Source organism: Thamnophis elegans, chromosome Z (genome assembly GCF_009769535.1).
Source record: "Thamnophis elegans isolate rThaEle1 chromosome Z, rThaEle1.pri, whole genome shotgun sequence".
Lineage (NCBI taxonomy): Eukaryota > Metazoa > Chordata > Lepidosauria > Squamata > Colubridae > Thamnophis > Thamnophis elegans.
The window spans coordinates 132,867,532-132,891,197 of NC_045558.1; the positions used below are offsets into that span (position 1 = coordinate 132,867,532).

At 43.3% G+C, this 23,666-nt stretch overlaps 1 protein-coding gene across 2 annotated transcripts in view; it reads left to right on the top strand.

The window, feature by feature from the left end:
* The first annotated feature begins 3,823 nt into the window (after nucleotides 1-3,823).
* The window catches only part of LOC116521006 (vigilin-like), a 108,869-nt gene continuing 89,026 nt past the window's right edge, over nucleotides 3,824-23,666 (top strand). Inside the window, exon 1 of one of the 2 annotated variants that reach the window (XM_032235600.1) lies at nucleotides 3,824-4,057. The gene's annotated coding sequence lies outside the window, so the exon portion shown is untranslated. The remainder of the gene's footprint in view (nucleotides 4,058-23,666) is intronic. The other variant, XM_032235599.1, reaches the window with a different exon arrangement.

Below are 23,666 nucleotides of genomic sequence, written 5' to 3' on the forward strand. Positions count from 1 at the left end.
TGCTAGGAGGAGATTCTATGGTGGGGGAACCGGACTTCTGATCAGATGAGGAAAAAGGATGCCATGCTAGGAGGAGATTCTATGGTGGGGGAACCAGACTTCTGATCAGATGAGGAAAAAGGATGCCACACTAGGAGCAGACTCTATGGTGGGTGAACTGGACTTCTGATCAGATGAGGAAAAAGGATGCCACGCTAGGAGCAGACTCTATGGTGGGGGAACTGGACTTCTGATCAGATGAGGAAAAAGGATGCCACGTTAGGAGGAGACTCTATGGTGGGGGAACCGGACTTCTGGTTGGCTCCAGAATTGAATGGGCAGCTTCCAGTTAGGACTTTTGTGGCTTTTTGAGTGTTTAAGGTTGCCGACCCCTGGTCTAATAAAGATAAATGAATCCAAGTGGCCTATTGCTCTGCCTTCGCAATTAGTACTGGCAGTGCCATTTGGCCTAACATTACACACAGTATGTGAAAGAAATTTGAATTGCAAATAGATGTAGAATCTTATGAATTTTGGACTTGCTTTACAAGGGGCGATGATTGTTGCAATAGATTTGTCAGTGTTCAGTTAGGGGGCGTAACGTGTTTTGTTTCTTCTCCTTTTTAACTCACATTTTTCTTTTTAAAACCCTTGTCTACTTTTGTTTCGTCTTTATTAATGTGTTTTTATTTTGTATTTTAATCTTTTGAATTAAAAAAAAATGAAGAAAGGCAGTAACACGGCCTGGTGAGTGAAAAGGTGCTATTTACCCCTTTTAATATACAGGGGGGAAAACATTTGGGGGAAAAAAGATTCTTATAGAGCTTCCTAATATGGGGGGTCTACTGTACTAGCTTTTTACAAGGGATTGAATAATTGTAAAGGGGGTTGATTTTTCTCACTGAAAATTCCTAGCTTCTCATTCATTGCTTCATTCAATTAAGCAATTCTATCTTTGACCACACAGTGGCTCCCTCCCCATGTAAAACGCATCCAAGAAGCCCTCTTAAATATATTTTTTTTTCTTGAAATATGACCTTCTCTTCCCAGCTTACCCTGTCTACAGTCTGCTTGCAGTGTGGATACCTGTCCTCTAGATGGCAGTGCCTTCCTTTATTTATTTAGCATATATGACATATCATACATGGACTATAGAGGTGGTCCTTGACTTAAAATCCATTTAATGACCATTCAAAATTATAATGTCACAGAAAGGAGTGACTTAGGGCTGTTTATCACCCTTACGACTATTACAGCATCCCCTGGTCACATGTTCAAAATTTGGAGAGAGAGAGAGGGAGGGAGGGAGGGAGGGAGGGAGGGAGGGAGGGAGAAAGGGAGGGAGGGAGGAAAGGAGGGAGGGAGGAAAGGAGGGAGGGAGAGAAAGATTTAAATTTATACTCTCTGCTGGGCTTTGAATTTGAGCTTGTATTCTGATTGGTTGTCTCTCATGGGGCAATGCAGGGGCAACTCTGTAGACTCTCCTGAGTCCCAAGCTTGGTTGACACTTGCTGGGTGATGATGTAATGAAAGGGCTTTGGGATGCCTATTATGGCTCTGCTTGAAGGAGGTAGATCTTTGTTATGTAGAATAGGCTGGCCCAGGCCTTAAGGGCCCATTGACAAAGCTGGGGGTGGGGAGGGTGAGTTTCTGCCTCCCTTTTAGGGGAAATATTCTGCCCTTTTAATATTTCTGAACTTTTTTTTTTGGCGAGGGGTGGCTGCTAATTTCCTACACCACTATAAATGAATTCGCACGACAGTCTAAGCTTAGCATGATCTACGATGCAATTCATATGCAAAACTTTGCACTCCGAATCTCATCACAGGTACATTCCCAGTTATAAAGCCGGTAAAATAAAATTGCTTGAAAATGTCCTCCCTTCCAAAGAGGATTCTTCAACTCTGTGACCCTTTTTCTGCAGAAGGATCTTCTGTTAGCTAGTAGTGAAAATGCTCAGCAATCCAAAAGCTTAAATACAATATTTAAAGATTTTTACTTCGGGATGCCATCATTCTGCTTAACAACTAATTTCCACAACACTGTCAAATAATTTACTCAGACTGTATTATTATTATTATTATTATTCTCTTCCTAATATCTATCTTTTCCAACTTACTACTATAAACATGTTGCTTGTATCTTTCAACTTATGTTGTTTTTATTTGTTTCCTAATACGATTTGATAGCTTATTAGTAACCTATGACTATCACTAAGTGTTGTATCTTTTTATTCTTTATGAATGTATTTTATTCTCCTTATGTACACTGAGAGCAAATGCCCCAAAGACAAATTCCTTGTGGGTCTAATCACACTTGGCTAATAAAGAATTCTGTTCTATTCTTCACTCTTCTCTTCTATTCCCTTCTTATTCTATTCTATTCTATTCTATTCCCTTCTTATTCTATCCTATCCTAACCCCTTTCTTATCTATTCCCTTTCTTATTCTATTCTATTCCCTTTTCTATTCTATTCCCTTTCTTATTCTATTCTTTCTTATTCTATCCTATCCCCTTTCTTATCTATTTCCTTTCTTATTCTATTCTAGTCCCTATTCTATTCTACTCCCTTTCTTATCTATTCCATTCTATTCCCTTTCTTATCCTATTCTATTCCCTTTTTTATTCTATTCTGTTCCCTTTCTTATTCTATCCTATCCTATCTTTTTCCCTTTATTATTCTATTCTATCCTATCCTATTTCTTATTCTATTCTATTCCCTTTCTTATCTATTTCCTTTCTTATTCTATTCTATTCCCTTTCTTATCCTATCCTATCCTTTTCCCTTTATTATCCTATCCTATCCTATTCCATTTCTTATTCCATTCTATTCCCTTTCTTATTCCATTCTATTCCCTTTCTTATTCTATCCTATCCTTTCCCCTTTATTATTCTATCCTACCCTACCCTATCCTATTCCATTTCTTACTCTATTCCCTTTCTTATTCTATTCTATTTCCTTTCTTATTCTATCATATCCTTTCCCCTTTATTATCCTATCCTATTCCATTTCTTATTCTATTCCCTTTCTTATTCTATTCTATTTCCTTTCTTATTCTATCATATCCTTTTCCCTTTATTATCCTATCCTATTCCATTTCTTATTCTATTCCCTTTCTTATTCTATTCTATTCCATTTCTTATTCTATTCTATTCCCTTTCTTATTCTATTTTATTCCCTTTCTTATTCTATTCCCTTTCTTATCCTATCCTATTCTTATCTATTCCCTTTCTTATTCTATTCTATTCCCTTTTTTATTCTATTCTATCCTATTCCCTTTCTTATCTATTCCCTTTTATTCTATTCCATTCCATTCCTTATTGCGCATACTACCAGCCATAGAATGAAAACCGGGTAATCATGCTGGGAGATATAGCTATGCGTGTATCCCTTTAAAAAACATGGCATTCCCGTTATTTTCCTCTACTACTATGATCTTCTGATTTCCGTTCTTCACAAGCTTCAATCCTGAGCGACGCGTTAGCTCTACGATTGCCCCGCATATGGCGGCGTTCCAAAAGGATACCGGAAATGAAGGCTGCTCTCTTTCCTCCCGCTTCCTAAGGACCAGGGGGAGGAGAAAAGGAGCGCGCGGCTCCACCCCAGCGCGTGAATGTTTATCCCCCTCCTCGCCCTTTAAACCGGCGTCTGCGCGCTGGCGGCGGAATCTCCTTCCCCCTCCCTCCCCCCAGCACCCGGGGGAGAAGAATGGGCGGAGTTGGCTTCGCCGCGGAACGAGGATTGGTCTGAGGCCGGGGAAAGGGGGAGGCGTGGTCAAGGGAAAGGTGGGCGTGCCTCGCGCGAGCGGCAGGGGCGGGGCAAGGGAGAAAAAGAGGCGAGTCCGCGCGCGGGCTTGTCAGTCGGCGCTGGGCAGCGGCAGGGGGTGGAGGCTGCGGCAAGAGCAGTGGCAGCAGCGAAAACGGCGACAAGCGCCGGCGGTGGAGGAGCTGCCGCCGCTGCTGCCGCCGCCGCCCCCTCGCGGCTTCCTTTCTCCCACCCCCGGGCGCGAGCGGCGGCCGCTGCCGCCACCACCGCCACGCTGAGCTCCTCTCGGGGGGCCCCTCCGCCGCAGCGCAGGTGAGGCTCCGCGGAAGGCTTGGCTGAGGCTCGGCCCGGCTGCTGTTTCAGGCGCCCCTGCACGGCCTGAGTAACCAGGCCCCGGCCCTTGGGAATTCCGTCGCTTGTTGAGACTCGGCCTCCTCTGTTTGAATGGGAGCTCCCATTTCTCTTTGCAGGGAGGATGAGCGATCTACCTTTGTGCAGGTTAGAGGCTGGAGAAGGAGGATGGGAGCTGTAGTCCCTCGGGGAGGGGAGGGGAGGGCAGCTGTAGCAGGTGCAGCAGAGTTTGAGGGGCTGGGCCCAAAAGCAAGGATGTCTCTTCAGGCTGCTCAGGGTGAAGACCACGAAATGAGTGGGTGATATTTGGGATGGTGTGTATGTGTCTCTTCTAAGGTCTGGATAAAGAGGAATATTGCTTTATTATTATTATTATTATTATTATTATTATTATTATTATTATTAGGAATATTGCTTTATTATTATTATTATTATTATTATTATGTGGTTAATCTTTGGTGAGATTCACAGCCTTTGGGGCTGGTTGGTAGCTCAACAGCTTGAGTCCTAACCAAGGATCTAGGAACTGTTAAGGTAACGTGGGAGGATATAAGCTATTCCAAGTAGGGTATTATTATTATTATTATTAATATTATTATTATTATTATCATCATCATCATCATTACTACTATTAGTATTATTACTATTATATTATCTTTATTATTATTATCTTATTATCTTTATTATTATTCATTAAACATGAAAGTCAACTGAACATTCAAAAATACATCACAAATACCACTGTCTCTTGTTACTGGTTGATACGGGTTGCTGCCATCGTCCCAGGTATCAACCATGTACCTTCTTAAAATATACGATGTTATGATGATGATGATTTTATTATTATTATTATACTTTATTCATTAAACATGAAACTCAGTCAACTGATCATTCAAAAACGCATCGCAAATACCATTGACTGGTGCTAATGGTTGATACGGCTTGCTGCCAGCGTCCCAGGTATCAACCATGTACCTTCTTAAAATATACAATGTTATGATGATGATGATGATTTTATTATTATTATACTTTATTCATTAAACATGAAACTCAAGTCAACTGATCATTCAAAAACGCATCGCAAATACCATTGACTGGTGGTAATGGTTGATACCAAGGACCTTCTTAAAATGTACAGTGTTCCGAGTAGCACAGGTTTTTTTTTTTACAGTTCTGCTGGTGTTATTGCAGAAAGCTGCAATTTGTGGATGTGTCTTGTAAAATTCTTGAACATGGTGCCAAGTGTCCCCATGACAATGGGTATCACTCTTACACGTTTCATCCATAATCGCTTAGTCTCGATGACCAGGTCACCAACTCTTAATGCCTTTTTGGCAATGCTGTTACAGTGAGCTCTGGCACTTAGATCATTTGATGTGAGTGGCCTTGGAGGTCTTCTAGTCCAACCCCCTGTTCACACAGGAGACTTGTACTCGGGATCCAAACTGTCGACCTTTCTGATCCACAAGCTCAGAGGAGAGTTGGCGGGAGGTGAAGTTTTGCATCCCGAGTCAAGAATGAAACCAAAGGACTGGCTTTGGAAGAAAAAGGTGGATTAAAATTGGGAAGAGGGAGGCTGCTGGAGAAGGAGATTAAAGTTATATAGTGGACGTTTTGGTTCAAAGTTGAATAAAAGGAAACTAGAAATAAAGAATAAATTTGGGATCCTTTGGATAGGCTGGGACTGCAGCTCCCAGAATTCCCTAGTTTGGCTGTCTAAGAATTCGGGGTAGTGGTGATGAGCATGATGGGACAGCAAGGTTTAAAGGAGAATGTGTAAATGGATTTTGCCAATGTGGGCCTTTTTTCAGAACATCATTGAGGTTGCAACCTTCTCAATTTTCTTCTGTAAGGTTTACAGTGGCCTTTCTCAACGTGAACCGCTTTTAAGATGCGTGGACTTCAATTCCCAGAATTCCCTAACCAGTTATCTGGACAACAACTTTCCAAAGATGTTTTCATTCAGTTGTTGATGTGGAATTGTTGTTGCAGCCTGAAAAAAAATCACACCATTTAAAAACATTTTTCCCTTTATTGTATCTAGCTTTAATCTTATGCTTTGATATAAACTGCAGAGAGTAAATTGTTGGAAGGATCTTGTCGGGTAAATCTGAAGACAACTATTTAATATTCAGGTCAAGATATCCCTCAGGAAGATCTGAAGGAGGTTAAGGAATGGCTTCCCATTTTATTCTTTTCCTTTTCTGAAGCAGGAATTGGAATTCCACTTTTAAATGGCATTATATCCAAATGTCTTACATAAATTGGAATGGAATGGAATAGAAGAATAGAATAGAATAGAATAGAATAGAATAGACTTCTTTATTGGCCAAGTGTGATTGGACACCCAAGGAATTTGACTTTGGTGCATATGCTCTCAGTGTACGTAAGGAGAATAAAATACATTCATCAAGAATAAAAAAAATACAACTTTGACAAGTGATAGTGAAGGTTACTAATAAGCTATCAAATCGTACTAGGAAGCAAATAAAAACAATATAAATTGAAAGATACAAGCAACATGGTTATAGTCATAAGTTGAGAAGAGAAGAATAATAGTAATACAGTCTTAGTAAATTATTTGACAGTGTTGTGGAAATTAGTTGTTAAGCAGAGTGATGGCATTCGTGAAAAAACTGTCCTTGCGTCTAGTTGTCTGATCTGCTTGTTTATTTATCAAATATCTCTAGCTGCTGATCTCACGGATGCGACTGGTTGGCGTACAGTAAAAACAAAACAACGAGAAACAAAGCCTGAAAACTAATTTATTTATTTATTTATTTATTTATTTATTTATTTATTTATTTATTTATTTATTTATTTATTTGTCTTGTATGCCACCCACTCCCGGAGGACTCCGGGTGGCTCACAAAAGACAAGGGAAAGGGGGGAACAAGACAAAGACAACATATTAAAAACAAAACCAACATTCACAATTTCTATGGAGGTAGATGCTTCTTAGCTCCCCCAGCCTGCTGGAACAGCCAGGACTTGGTGGCTTTGCGGAAGGCCATCATTTTAAAACATGATTAAAAATATACTGTAAATATACATAAAATCACTGGAGTTCTTCGGTCCTTTAAGGATGAAATCCAATGTACGTGGATATAAAATCCAGGCTGTGACTACAATTGCACTTGAGTGTCAAGGAACCAATAAAACAGCTGGAAATGACTGTGTTCTCAAGAAAATCAAATATTATCAAAGTTATTTTCAGGTTAGCATTAATAATGCAAAAAATCAGTGGAAAAGTTAACCCACACACCGCCTTTGTTCACATTAGGGTCAGCCTTAAGTCTTCCTTCTTTAATTCCTCTTTTTACCACTTCTGGTGTCGAGGGAGTCAAGTCTTTAACTATGTTTAATATCAATCATATTTATTAGATATTTATTATATTTATTCAAGAGGAATAAATATTTATTAGATATGCATAGATATTTATTCAGAGCACCTGCGATGATCAAAGGCCTGGAGACTAAAACAGGTGAACGGCTGCAGGTGCAGTGTGGCCAATTTGATGTCACTCATGTCGAGGGGCGCCTCACCAGCCTCTACTCGCCACTCCTCCCCTACCTACTCGGACTCTTTGGGGCCCCAACAGGAAGCAGTTGCTGGAGCTAAGCAGCCACCATGAGAAAGAGTCGGCTAAACAGCTCAGTTCAAATTGGATCTGACCGAGAAGGAGGCTCAGCAGAAGCACCTCACTGAGGAGTACGAGCATAGGTTTTCCAAGCAGAGGGAAGACCTGCGGGAGTTCAAGGCCAGGTGCCAGCGCCTGGAGGCTCAGCGGGCTGAGATGGTCAGCCAATTCCAGGCCATGATGCTGTCCCACTGGAACAAGGCCCTCCGGCTCTTCGCCACCAGCGGCACTTCCCTCCAGCCTTCGCCCAAAGCCCCACACCAGAGGCCGAAGCAGTCCCCTAGTCGGAACTTCTCTCCCCCTCCAATCTGCACAAAATGACCCCGAAGGGGGAGACACTCTGCAGCAACATAAATGTTCATTGCACGTATCCAGCCCAGGGGTTGTAATGTGAGGACCCCCGATTTAGCGCAAAATAAAAAATGCAAATAGGTTTTCTGTAAACAAACACCAGGCACATACTGCCACATATGGTGGATTGTAAAAAAGCAAGGAAATTTTGGTTACAAATGCATATGAGGTTAGGAAGAATGGTTAGACAATGTATAGAGTTCAAGCCAGAATTATTTCTATTAGGCAGTATCACTGATGGCTACGATAAAGGAACAATATACCTAATACTACACATCCTGACCGCAGCAAGAATGGTGTATGCGCAGCAATGGAAGGCTGAAAACACCGTTCCAAGTCAGAGATAATAAGATACTAGTCTGTGCAGAAATTGATAGATTAACATTAAAAATAAAAGACAAAAGGAGAGTCAGAATATTATGATACATGGAACAGATTCTATCAACGGTTAGAAGCACGAGGTGGAAGTTGGGATACGAAAAAAATAGGATAGGGGGACCTGGAATCTATATACGCATTGTGATATTAGAATGAATATGATGGTCAAAAATAATTGTATAACACTAGCACTGTTTAAGTAGCATATATGTTATTTGATTTCACTTTGGTTTTTATGGCAAGTGAAATGCCAGAGCAATCACACTGTGTGCTCAATATACCGTATTTTTCGGACTATAAGACACACTTTTTTGTCTCCCAAAAGAGGGTGAAAATGTCTCTGCGGCTTATAGACTGAATATTGACAACGTCCCGCCCGCCTGCTGATCATTATTTGGCCTCCGCACGCTCCTTTTTCAGGTCTTGCAGCTGTTTTGGAGGCTTTTGGGGGGGCTTTTTTGGGCCATTTTTCAAGTTTTTCTTGGCCCGTTTTCGAGTTTTTTTCAGGCCATTTTTGAGATTTTTTTTGGCCTGTTTTTGAGGATTTTTTTGGCCTGTTTTTAACGCTTTTTGGCCCATTTTTGAGGCGTTTTTCAGCCTGTTTTTCCCCAAAAATGTGCCAAAAAACCCTCAAAAACGGGCCGAAAAAACCCCTCAAAAACATGCCAAAAAAGCTTCAAAAATGTGCCAAAAAGCCCCCAAAATGGGTGAAAAAAGCTGCCAAAATAGGCCACCAAAACCTCAAAAAATGGGTAGAAAAAATGCTGGAAAAGGGCCAAAAAAGGTCCTAAAAAGGGCCAAAAATAAGGTGCGCAGAGGCAAAAAACCTTTTTTTGTTGTTGTTTTCCTCTCATAAACTTAGATGTGTCTTATAGTCAGGTGTGTCTTGTAATCTGAAAAATACGGTATATGTAAATAATAAAAATGTATTTTAAAAAAGTATGAAAAAACAGTCATAAGTCTGTTTTTTTCAGTCCCATTGTAACTTTGAATGCTCCCGAAATGAACTGTTGGTAAGTCGAGGACTACCTGTTCTGAGAGACTCGAAAATCCCCCCCCCCGAATGTTCCGTCTGTTTCTGCCGGTTAGGAATTAATGCCGCGAGATTTTTTTTATTCAGCTGCATTCTTCTCCGTCTCCTGCTTTCCTCCCTGTTCTTTTGGTGCCTGGGGGACAAAGAGGAGGGGCAGAGGTGAGGGAGATGCTCCGACTGGAAACGCGCGCCAGCTTGGTCTAGTGGGTGATTGGAGGCGGAGGACTTCTCCCTCGAGGAGGTACAGCGCTGGAAAAACAAGCGAAAGAAAGTCCCTCAACCGGGAGAAGGGAAAGGAGAGACTCACAAAAGATGATCTGTGTTTTGGAGTTGAATGGAGAAGAGTTGACAGTCTGTGGTCATTTTAAGTAGCCTTCTCTAGCCTTGGTGGGTGGGTGTCTCCAGAAGGGTGGAGATAGGAGATAAAGAAGACCGTAACCGCCTGCATTCTCAAGGAGCCATGATTGAGGCACCCAGCGAGTGTGTCATTTGGACCATCGAATTAGCAAGGTGTTGTCGGCAAGACAGGATGGAACCTTGAACACCTGTCCTTGAATTTCCCCTTCAGGTTATGACAGCTTAATGAAGTCTTCTGTGTGTGTCATGCTTTCCCCCGAAATGGACCAGCCATCCCTCTTTGGACAGGCAACTTGAGCTGGGAATTTAACCATTTAACAGATTGACAGAGTTGGAAGGGACCTTATAGGTCATCCTGTCCAACACCCCCCCCCCACTCAAGCAGGAGACCCTACACCATTTCTGACAAATGGCAGTCCAATCTCTTCTTGAAAGCCTCCAGTGATGAAGCCCCCACAACTTCCGAAGGCAACTTCTGTTCCATCGGTTGATTGTTCTCACTGTCAGAAAGTTCCTCATTTCCAGGTTGAATCTCTCCTTGGTCAGTTTCCATCCATTATTCCTTGTCTGGCCTTCAAGTGCTTTGGAAAATAGCTTGACCCCCTTCCTCTCTGTGACAGCCCCTCAAATATTGGAAGACTGCTATCATGTCTCCCCTGGTCCTTCTCTTCACTAGATTAGCCATGCCCAGTTCCTGCAACCGTCCTTCATATGTTTTAGTCTCCGGTCCCCTAATCATCCTGGTTGCTCTTCTCTGCCCTTTTTCTAGAGTCCCAACATCTTTTTTATAGTCTGGTGACCAAAACTGGGATGCAGTACTCTAGGTGTGGTCTTACTAGGGCGTTACAGAGTAGTATTAGTACCTCACTTGATCTTGATTGTATACCTCTGTTAATGCAAATTAGGATTGCATTGGCTTTTTTGGCTGCCACCACACACTGCTGGCTCATTTTGTTCTCTGAGACCTTGGTATCTAAGCCAGGGTGTTAAGACTTGTGGACTTCAACTCCCAGAATTCCCCAGCCAACCAGGCCGGCAGAGGAATTCTGGGAGTTGAAGTCCACGGGGCCAAGGTTGGACATCTCTGAATTAAAGCATTGGAGGTGCTTAGGGCTTGATCAGCTTCAAGTCATCTTCTCTCCAAAAACAACAATACAGTTTCCTGGTTATTCCTTTTTTTAATTTCCGTATCTTACAACTATTATGTTGAGTATTCACACAGGTAGCGAGATAAAGAGTTTTGAAGGAGTACCCCAGCGTTTCCAGATTTGTGGACCGGTGGAGGTGTGGGGGGTGTTATAGGGGATGGTTTTTGTAAAAGTGGTTGGCAAGAGCTCACACATGGCTCCATTTCCACGACCAGCATGGCTGCATGCCTGCCACTCCCTTAAATGGAGTGTGTACTCAACCAGCCATTTCCGTGGCCCAGTGGCAAACCCATCGTGGCCCACAAGTTGGGGATCCCTGCTGTAGCACTTGGCTCGTAGTTGGCATCTTGGTTTTGAGAACGTTCATTTCGAGAGGAAATTCCATCCTAAATGCAAAGATCTTGACTGGCTCTAAGCTTATGCACTGAAGATTTTGCCTTTTTTTAAAAAATGCAAATACCGTATTGTTCGGAGTACAACATGCATCTTCCCCCCCCCCCCCATAAAAGAGCGTGAAAATGTTGATGCGTCTTATACACCGAATAGAGCCATTTTTGGCCTCCTGAATCCTGCCCCGCCTCCCATTTTTGCAAAAAAAATGGGCTGTTTTTTGCAAAAACGGAGGTGTTTTTGGCTTTCTCCAGCCCCCAGAAGCACTCTACAGATTTCAGCAGGGCTGGGGGAAGGCAAAAACACCCCCATTTTTGCGAAAAAGGCTCATTTTCTGCCCGTTTTTCACAGAAACTTTATGCCTTCTCCCATCCCTGTTGAAGCCTGCAGAGTGCTCCTGGGGGGCGGGGAAGACAACAACTATTTTTTCTTACTTAACTCTTTCAGATTGGTGCGTCTTATACACAGCTGCGTCTTATAGTCCAAAAAATACGGTAATACAAACATAGTATATATGCATCTAAATACAGAAAGAAAAAAAGAAAGAAAAAGAAAAAAACCCTAAAATTACAGTGCATCTCCAACCCCCCCAAGACCCTGTTTCCCCCCCCCCTATATTTCTTCATTTATAACCGCTAAAAGATATACAATATATTCAAATTGGTCCCTTATGCCCTCCAAATAATGTATATTCTTGTGTGGGTTTATTCCCTTTACCTTCCACCAACACTGATTTTATAAACCCACCCACCCCCATATTTCATTATAATTGTTTGCTTTGATCACCCCTTTTTTAAATGTAATTTCCGTTATTAATTTATCATTTGTTGCCATATTCCAAATTTCATTATGCCACCCATATCTTTGAATATCCCAATTTTGTCACCAATATTTAGCCATCACTAATCTGGCTGCCATTATGAAATTTACAATCAATTCCTTTTTTGTTTCATTGATATCCCATTTTTCCACCAGTAACAGTAATGCAGTTCTCGGTGACATGGCTAAATTTACATTCAAGAGTGCTCTAATTTCTCTAAACACTCATGTCCCATATTTTGGGTGCACTCCCACAATCCCACCATATATGTTTGTATGTTCCAACCTCTTTCTTGCACCTCCAAGAAATATTTGTATATTTACCTTCTATTTGATTTAATTTATGTGGTGTTAGGTACCACCTCTATATCACTCGCAGAGCCGAGGTGGCGCAGTGGTTAAATGCAGCACTGCAGGCTACTTCAGCTGACTGCAGTTCTGCAGTTTGGCTGTTCAAATCTCACCGGCTCAGGGTTGACTCAGCCTTCCATCCTTCCGAAGTGGGTAAAATGAGGACCCGGATTGTTGTTGAGGGCAATATGCTGACTCTGTAAAACCGCTTAGAGAGGGCTGAAAGCCCTATGAAGCGGTATATAAGTCTAACTGCTATTGCTATTGCTATAATATCCATTTTCTTTAACTCTAACTTGATAGCCCTCAGTTTAAGGTTAAGGAAAATGAGGATTTTGTCTTTATGGGGATGGCAACCGAAGGGTTGGGTGGGGTTTTCCTCTTGAGGTATGTCTGGAGTCCCTCAACAGAAGGATGTCTGTGACACCTATTGTTCTTCCCACAGCATGAGGCCAACGCCAGGAGGAAATGGTAGGAATTCTTTTCACACTAAAGCAGTTGGGTGTGCAAACCGATCATAGAATATTCCCAGGTGCCCTGTAGCGAGATTGGTAAAGGACTAATACAATCATGCCTTAATCCCATCACCCTGGAGCTGAAGGGGAGAGATCCTTGTTATATAGAATAGACTGGCCCAAGCTCTTTTAATGGCCCACTGACAAGGGGGTGGGGGAAGGGTTATTAAGAGTGAGTCTGCTTCCTGCCTAAAAACATGTTTCTCCATTTCGGATCCAGGAAAATGTACTATTTTGCCTTTTCAATATTTCCCAGGATATTTCCTTTTTCTAGGAGAGGGGTGGGTGCTAACTTCCTACAGTATTTGGTGCAATATAAAAAATTCAAATAATTTTTCTGCGGACCACCAAAATTTTCTTGCGGACTACCAGCGGCCCGCGAGCACACTCACATTTGCAAACCGGTAGGGAAGGTGAAGTGAATACCACCCCTGATGTAATCACATAGTATATAGAGTTGTGCTTGACTCAATCAAAGGAGATACTATTCTCCCAAGGAGCAGCTCACGGGGAATCTGGTTGTGCCCCAGAATGTATGGCCCCATTCTATTTTTAACTTTCAGCATCCATTGTCTTCAAGCCACTTTAGAAATAGTTTAATAATTAATTTCCCATTAACCAGATTAAATAGTTTGTTTAACATTCATGGGGATTTCATTAAGCATTACAATTAAAAAAAAATAAGGACGACTACAGAAATTTAAAAAAAGGACAGAAACAATGACTAAAAAGCTCAGAAAGGGTTTGGATACCCCCCCCCCTCCATCCACACAAACACACAAATGTGACTTCAACTCCCAGAATTCCTGTGCCAGTTTGCTGAGGATTCTGGGAGTCGAAGCCCCATGCTCAGAGAGATACAATCTGTGCAAGATTTTCAACAGTTGCATGAATATGAATATCTTATTAGGGAGCCAGATTGCCCAAGGGCATCAATGACCAGTTTGTGACACTGCAATTTCTGCCGGAGAAGTTGCATCTACTGTATTTTTTGGCGTATAAGACGCACCAGTGTATAAGACGCACCAAGATTTTGAAGGGGCAAATTTTAAAAAAAGGTTTTGCACAGTGCAGACCTCCCCAAAATGGCCTGTTTTTTGCAAAAATGCCAGTGTCTTCCACCACCACCCCTTGGAACTGAACCCAGAAAGGCATTTCTTCCAACAGTACAAGATCTCCTGCTTGAGCAGGGGTTGGACTAGAAGACCTCCGAGGTCCCTTCCAGCTGTATTTTGATTCTGATTTATAGTTCAACCTCGGGGTGAATTTGATCAGCTGCACGCAACCGGTGTGCGTTGACTGTCGGCCGATCGCAAGTGGTATGATGGTATATCTTTTTTTGTGTGTAATGTTTTTTTTCCAATATATTTTTATTATTTTTACATTTAAAACAATGCAGTACCGCGAAGTCGAAGTAACCATACATTCACATTATATACAGCTAGTCTCAACCATTGACAATTAGCCTACTTAATACATTATCAATCCTTCTGTCCAATCACAATATATAGCGTTTGTTCCAGTCTTGTCACCTTGTCTTACACCAGTCATAAAATCTGTTCCAGACTTCAAAATATTCTGATTTCCCATTATTTTTAAGTTCAAGAGTGAGCCTATCTGCTTCTGCACAGGCCAACACTTTTCTGATTATATCTAGCTCTGATGGTGCATTTTCTTTATTCCAATATTGTGCATAAGTTATGCACGCCGCAGTTAATACATGTATAATTAAATAAAGTGTATCTTTCTTAAACCCCTCCGGTATTATACCTAGAAGAAAAATTTCCGGTTTATACAAGATTTGGTCTCCCACCATTTGTTCCAATCATGATTGAATCATTTTCCAATATCTTTTGGCCTCATTGCATGTCCATCACATATGATAAAAAGTGCCTGGTGTTTTTTTACACTTCCAATAATTTGGGGACAGATTTTTAAACATTTTGGAGAGCCGTGCTGGGGGGAGATGCCATCTGTAGAACATGTTATAAAGATTTTCTTTATACGACGTAGCCATTGTTTGTTTCTGATTAAGTATCCAAAGTTTTTCCCACTTAGCCAATTCCACATTGTAACCAAAATTTTTCGCCCAGGCGACCATAGTTTCTTTGACATGCTCCTCCTCTAGCTTATATTCCAACAAAAATCTATACAACACTTTAATCAGCCTGTTTTCTGTCTGTATCAAAAGTTTCTCTAATGTTGTGTAGTCTTTGGCAATATCGTCCTTCTTCCTATCCTGTGCAAACCGTGACTGTATCTGTAAATAAGACCACCATTCTTCTTGTACCCCTTGTGATAGGTTTATAGGTTTATTACATTTATATGCCCCCCTATTCCCCGGAGGGACTCAGGGCGGCTAACAAACCCATGGGAGGGAGTAATGCAAAACAAAAAGCAACCAACAGACAAGATACAGAGAGGGTTTAAAAACGATCAACAGTCACCCAATTCGAGCGGGGAAGGGAATTCGTCAACCTCAGACCTGTCGGAACAGCCAGGTTTTAACGGCTTTACGGAAAGCCTGGAGGGTGGTGAGGGTCCGGATCTCCACGGGGAGCTCGTTCTAAAGGGCCGGAGCAGCCACAGAGAAGGCCCTCCTCCGGGTGGTCGACAACCGGCATTGGACGGCAGATGGGATTCGGAGGAGGCCAAGTCTGTGGGATCTGATGGGTCTTTGGGAGGTAATTGGCAATAGCAGTTAGCAATAGCAGTTAGACTTATATATCGCTTCATAGGGCTTTCAGCCCTCTCTAAGCGGTTTACAGAGTCAGCATATCGCCCCCAACAACAATCTGGGTCCTCATTTCACCCACCTCGGAAGGATGGAAGGCTGAGTCGACCCTGAGCCAGTGAGATTAGAACCGCTGAACTGCAGATAACAGTCAGCTGAAGTGGCCTGCAGTACTGCACCCTAACCACTGCGCCACCTCGGCAATTCTAATCTAGTTTTAATCTGTGTGATGGTATATCTTGCTGGCAAGTGTTTTGAGGCGTCGTAAATGTTTATTCCTTGCCCTTCTCCCTCTGTTGCTTCTGAATGCTCTGTGACTTTCAATTCAAGTGGGAAAGGCTAGCCACCAATGACTATGAAAATAGAAGCTGCTTTTAGTAGCTGCACATGTCTGAGTCTCTGAGACCCACAGAGGCCAATTAAATGCCCCTGATGTTGCAAGGCTCTCGGGAAGCCAGAGGGAACAAAACCGTAAGTAGCGAAATCCTGGAAAAACAATATCTGAGCTTCAGTCTTTTCTTTATCGCAGTCATTAAAAGAAAACACAATCCAAAAGTCCAAATCCTGCTTCTTTTTTTGCAAGCTCACAAGGATTACTCCAATCCCCTTACTAGAAATTCCCCCCCCCGCCTCCCCCCAAGCAGATTTGTGTGGGGTGTCAGTGTTGACTCCCGACAACTGCCTGAACAAGTCCCACCCCCCGCCGGTCTCTTGGTGAAGATTCGGAAGTGGTCTCCCGTTGCCTTCTTCGTGAAGTTGTTTTTGCACAATGTATTGGTGGTAGGCGAACGGCAGGGCTAAGTTAGAACCACATTGGTCACCTGACCTCTCTCTCTCTGTTGTATGAATCGGACAGTTTTGTGGTTTGCTTTGACTTTGCAAATGGTGTAAAAACACAGCCGTTAACGGTTTGTGCAGCCTCGTTTGTGGCTCAGTGCTTTGTGAGAAAACAGCCATTGTGGCTTGCTAATCATAGCTTATGATGTTCTGTAAACACAGCCTTAGTTGAGGGTTATCTGCGGTGCACTGGCCAGGATTTTGATTGTGTAGCAGTACACTCTGTAAATTATACAGTGTGAAAAGTTTCCTTCCTTTTTCTTGTTCTGACTATGCTGGCAACTTTTACTTGAGTGTCTTTGATTTCTTATATACTGTTTATCCATAAAGAACGCCAGATTACTATTTTTTTCTAATAAGGTAAATGTAAAGGTTCGCCTCGCACATGTGTGCTAGTTGTTCCCGACTCTAGGGGGTGGTACTCATCTCCATTTCAAAGCTGAAGAGCCAGCGCTGTCCAAAGACGTCACCGTGGTCATGTGGTGGATATGACTAAATGCCGAAGGCGCATGGAACGCTGTTACCTTCCCACCAAAGGTGGTTCCTATTTTTCTACTTGCATTTTTGCATGCTATCAAACTGCTAGGTTGGCAGAAGTTGGGACAAGTAATGGGAGCTCATTCCATGTCGCGGCGCTAGGGATTCGAACCGCCGAACTGCTGACCTTACTGATCAAAAAGCTGAGCGTCTTAGCCACTGAGCCACCGCGTCCCTAAAGTGCATCCCTAAAACGAACTGAGAATATGTTGAAAGTGGCAGATAAAGAGGTCCTACCTTTTTAAAAAAAACAACAACAACCAGGAGTTATAAATTTTGGGTTTCTTCTGCCTTTGGATATTTTAAGAAAAGAATTTCCATCCTGGACATACGTATTATATTTTTGGCATCTTTCTTCCTATACCGAACTTCAAAAAACATTGACTCAGCCTGTGTTCCTTCAGAACCCTGGGCCCCTATTTGTAAAAGCCAACATCCTTTAAAACAGCAATCCCCAACCTTTCGGGCACAAGGGACCGTGTTAAGTAAGCTCCCCGTTGGGAGACCGAGTACGTTCAAAGAAGCGTTGTGAGAGTTGTGTTGGAGAACACACAAACCAGCATACAGAGACACTGCAGTTTAAATAGGCTTTTACTTTCATGGAAATAGAGGTATCAGAGACCATCAAACAGTCCAAGTCACACACGGATAAGACAGTCAGACATCAATGTCTTTCAGTTAAGGGATAATCCAAATAACATAGTCTAGTATCATATAATCAGTTCAGTACTCAAAGTTTGCTAGCAGTTTCAAAACGTACAATAGCTCACGGCACTTTCTAACAGCCAGCTTCTAAAACACTCAGATCTGATCAGCCCAGCATCTAACAAACAGAGAGCTAACAGTCATTCTGGCTCCCTCTTTTGGCCGATTGAGAAAAACAGCAACCAGTCACATGTTACAGTATGATTTAAAGAAACAGGTACAGCTTTGCTATATGATTTATATATTGCCCACCCAACCGTTAGAATTATATTCCTAACAGACCAGTTTCAGAAAAATAAAACGTCTTCCACAGACCAGGTAGGGGGAATTGTTTCGTGTGCAATCTATGTTGTGCACGCACACAGATGGTGCTTCAACTGCTTGCCCACTGCTTGTGCGGCGCAGTTCCTAACAAGCCAAGGACTGGGACTAATCCATAACCCCAGGTTTGGGGATCCCTGCTTTAAAATAAATAAATATTTTGACAGAATTCCCTGTTCAAGAAAACTGAATATATTTGGACCTTTGGCTGCTGCTGATTACTTGGCCAGGGGTTTGGTTTGGTTTGGTTTGGTTTGGTTTGTCAAACATGTACAAGATAACAGGTATAAGTATAAACATAGACATAAACAAAGGAAATGAGTACAAATAAATGGTGACTGTAGGACAGGGACGGTAAGCACGCTGGTGCGCTTATGCACGCCACCTTTACGGACTTGTTAGGAATGGGGTGAGGCTCACGGTAGACAGTTTAGGGTTAAACTTTGGGGGGCTTGAGAATGTAGCAATGGAGTCAGGTAGAGCATTCCAGGCGTTGACCAGAGGTGGATTCCTGCCAGTTCTAACCTCTTCTATAGAAGAGGTTCTACAAATCTACAGTCCGTTTAAAACTGGTTCCAGCTCTCACCCCCTGCCCCATCCGGACATCATTAAGATGAAGAGCGAGAGGAGGAATTCTGGGAGTTGAAGTCCACAAGTCTTAAAGCTGTCAAGTTTGAACACCCCTGGGGTTTTTTTTCTAAAGGGTTAGGGGTGCAAGGGTCTTGTAACTTGACAGCTTTAAGACTTGCGTGCTTCAAAGGCCAGAGTTTCTGAGCCAACATTTTGGTTGCTAAGCAAGAGCGTTGTTAAATGAGTTTCACCACATTTTACATTGGCCACACACCCCTGACACATGGCTGACAAGCCATTCCCACCCAGTCACATGACCGGCAAGCCACTCCCATAAAGCAGACCACACCTACAGAAGAGGTTCTAAAAATTTTTGAAACCCACCACTGGCGTTGACCATTCTGTTGCTGAAGTCATATTTTCTGCAGTCGAGTTTGGAGCGGTTTACCTTGAGTTTGTATCCACTGTTTGCCTGCAAACATGAAGCTGAAGTAGCAGACAATTCTGTGTACTCTGCTTAGGTCAGACCATAGGCTGGGTAGTCCCAGATTGTCCAATCCCAAAATTTGGAGCCTGGTGGCCTAAGGGATTCTGTTGTGAGCAGAGGAGTGGAGGACTCTACTCATGAAATACCTCTAGACACATTCAATTGTATTAATGTCCGATATACAGTGTGGATTCCAGGCAGACAAGCTGTATTCAAGGATTGGTCTGGCAAAGGTTTTGTATGCCCTAGTTTGCAGTACAGTGTTACCAGAGAAGAATCTTTGCAAAATTAGGTTAACAACTCTTAATGCCTTTTTGGCAGTGCTGTGACAGTGAGCTCTGGGGCTTAGATCGTTTGAGATGACTACTCCTAAGTCCTTGACAGAATGAAGGTCTTCAACGAGGTCGTATCCACCCAGTTTGTATTTGATGTTCTGATATTTGTTGCCAATGTGTAAGACAGAATGTGCTGGTGTTTCCCTTGTCCATTTCTAGCTAGCAGGAGTAGGAGAGAAATGTCGTGTATGTGCCATCACCTAGCAACCTATGGAAGGCTGCTCTCTTGGTCATCCAGAGGCTTGCAGCCTTCCCGTACAAACACCGTCACGGTAGAGTCACATCCTGTGGTTGCCTCCATTGGAGGCGTGGGAGATGCTCCCTTATGGACCAGACCCGTCTATCTGGCTTGTTCCATTGACCAGGCAGGCTTTGCTCTACAGTGAAGTGGCAAGCACAAAGAGGAGGAATTAGTTGATACAGGCTGAAAACGTAGTCCATCGTTGTGCATAGACCACCTCTCCACTTTTCCCCCCTTGACTTGGCATGGGGAATGGTGGTCAGCTTATGTATCGACCTGAACCCAAAGTTTTATTTAGGTGTCCTTCTGACTGAACTGTGTTGTTTTGGGCTGTGTTGTTTTGTCCTAGGGCAGGGGTGTCAAACTCAAGACCAGGGAGCCAGATCTGGCCCACGGGGTGTTTAGATCTGGCCTGCAGGTTTGCCCTGCACACAACGGACCAGCACGTGGTGCCTCTGCGAACAGAAAGCTCAGTTTTTGCTGGCAGCGGGTTGCAGGAGGCCATCGCAGCTGAAAACGGAGCTCACGAAGGCCACAGGCTGCACTCCCAAGCTCTGTTTTCACTGGCAGAGGGTTGCATGAAGCTGTCGTAGGTAAAAAACGGGGGTCACGAGGGCTCCGGGTGGCATTCCCAAGCTTCATTTTCACTGGCATAGGGCTGCAAGAGGACTTTGCAGCCAAAAACGGAGCCCATTTTCGCTGGCAGAGAGTGCTTGAGCCACCTCAGGCATCCCCAACATGAGTGACGTTGAGCTGGCCATGCCCCCCCCCAAGGTCAAACACAACCCTGATGCAGCCCTCGATGAAATCCAGTTTGACACCCCTGTCCTAGGGTAAAAGGATCTCCAGATTGGGAAACTTTTTAGATTTGTGGACTTCAAGAATTCCTCAGTCATGCTGGCTGGGGAATTCTGGTAGTTGAAGTCCACGAATTTTAAAAGTGGTCCAGTTTGGAGACCCCTGTCCCTTGGGTATGTGCACTATTTTCAGGTCTCCTTCCAGATTTTGATAACACACTGTTTTGAGTTCCTTCCTCCCCCTCCCCCCTTTTTTTGTCTTCTTCAAACGTTGTGCGCCAGTGTGATACCAAAGCTATTATTCTAAATTTCTCACTTTTTTTCTCTTCCTGCCTTTGGACACCTGAAGTGTCACCGGATTCTGCTTGCTTTGCTGTCACATTGTTCAGAGATTGTTTCTATGCCGTGACGATGTTTCTTGCGGGGGTGTCTGTTCAACGCTTGTAAAGACTGTGTCCTTACGAAATGCCTTTCTTCCACTTTCATTTGAATTAGCTTGGTGTGTTCAGGGTCCGTTCAGGAAATGCATTTGGTTGTATTTTTTTCCCCTGTGCAACAGTGGTGGGTTGCAGACGGTACACCCCGGTACGGGCATACTGGTGCCTGCTGGGAGCACATTCCAGTACGGTGCTCCGGAAGGCCTGCCCACCTGTCCTCCTTACCTGTATTTGAGCTCTTCGGCGCTTCCGCGCATGGTGCGTATGGTGCGTACTTTCCCTGCGCCGAGCAGCTGGAGCATAGCGGAGGCTCATGGAGGCACTGCAGGAGGTAAGGACGCATGTGTGCGTTCATGTGGTGGATGCTGGGCCCCGTTGCACCCTACCGGTTGCAATGGGATCCGGAACCTACCACTGCTGTGCAAGAACGGGGAAGAATAAGTGGAGGGGAACAGTGGCTTGTCTCCTGTAGCCATTTCTGGGAATACAACAGTAGTTGAATTCTTTGGTGAAGTCCTAGAAAACCTTAGAGCAGGGGTATCAAACTGGATTTCTTTGAGGGTCAGATCAGCATTTTAGTTCTCTGCGGGCTGGCGGGGGAGATGGGACGGACGCCTCCTCTAGCACCTCCTGCAGCACTGGCCAAAACGAGGCACGAGGACTTGCACACACACACACACACACAAAACCTCTTTTTCAGCCTGCCCAGCCTCCAGCAGCACTCTGCCAGCTAAAAACGGGCCACACGGAAGCCAAATTTAAGCACTTCGCAGGCCAGATCCAGCCTGCAGGTGTTGAGTTTGACACCCATGCCTTAGAGTTTGAGAAACTCTTGCTGCAAGGGTACGCAGCTAATTAAGATGTAAGTGAACCATACCAATATTATTAATGGCGTAAATTAATTAAGTAAAATGTTTATTATATATAAAACAACTGAATTTGAAGATACATGTAACTTATAGAAAACAGATGGAAACGATGAAATGAAATACGTTAATCCTGGCAATGGTACGTACCCAATTAAGATGTGAGTGAACTATACTAATTCTCTAATTCTGTAAGTTAATTAAGTAAAATGTTTATTATATAAAAAAAAACCAAATTGAAAATGCATGTTGCTTACAAAAAATAGATGGAAAGGAAATGATAAATTTGGTTTATTTAAGAAAATAATAACAGCTAAAATTGAAATGGAAATATAATGCAAAATGAATTATGTATATGTGAAAATGTTAAAGGGGGAAAACTGGACAAGAGTCCAGTTTACAAAAGAATTCTAACAATATAACAAAAAATGGGGAAAAAAACTTTGTTTGAAAAAAAAAAGAGAGATAAACTCTTGCTGCCCTGGAGAGGACCTGTGGTTATTATTTCATTTATTTATTATTTTTACAAATAACTCAAGGCGATGAACATATCCAGCACACCTTCCTTCTCCTATTTTCCCCACACAACAACCCTGTGAGGTAGGTCGGGTTGAGAGAGAAAGTGGGGGGAGGGAACTGGTCATCCAAGCTGGATTTCATGGCCAAGGCAGGCCTTGAACTCACATCCTCCCACTTCCTAGCTTGGTGCCTTAACCACTAGACCAGACTGGCTCTGGAGATGAAATTATGAAGACTGAAATAGTAAGTTGAACTTGGTCCCCATGTCTTTCCTATAACGGAAGGGGCCTATACTGACGTCAGTCAGGGCATCATGAGTGATCTGTGTAGATCAAGGGGGTGGTGGTGAAGCTTGATTTCATTGAGGGCAGCGTCAGGGTTGTGGTTGGTCTTGGTGGGCATGGCCAGCTCGATGTCACTCATGTTGTGGGCGCTTGTGGCAGTCCAAGCGCTTTGCCAGTGAAAACGGGCTCCCGAGCTCCGTTTTCGGCTATGGCGGCCTCTTGCAACCCTCTGCCAGTTAAAACGGCGCTCGGGAGGGCCGCACACAGCCCTCCCAAGCTCTGTTTTTGCTGGCAGAGGCACTGCGGGCTGGTCCTTTATTGTTTCCAAGACTGCCCCCCCCCCCCAGGCCAAGTTTAAGCAACCCACGGGCTGGATCTGGGCATTGAGTTTGACACCCCTGGTAGAGACGGACGACAAACCACACACAGTGGGGTCCTCGGTTCTCTCAAACCTTGTGGGGGTGGTGTCACCCACCTGAAAACAGATCCTCCGAGCTCCCTCTCAGTTGTATTGATGGTACAGACGTATCTGTGGTTTTCAAACCTGTCCTCTTCGTCACACATCATGCTATAGTTTGGCGGGAAGAGGGAGGGGTGAAGTACAGAATCCCTTTTTGGGTGGTTGTTGCTAATTGCCTCCTTCCCGGCAGAAGGCTACCGACAGCAATTAGCATGCATCAGATTATGAAGCAGTTTCTGAGCTTTGTAGTCTCCAGGAAAAAAAAAAACCCAGCACGAATAGCAGTATTACTAATCCGAGGTCAAATGCCCTGGGATCTCATTAATTCCAATTGGAAGTTAGTGTCTTTTTCTTCTTCTTTTAAATTTTTTTTTTATTTTAAACACATGAACACATCAACAAAAACAAACACATGACTTAAAACAACATAGGAACAAGAAGTTCCATCATATATCAT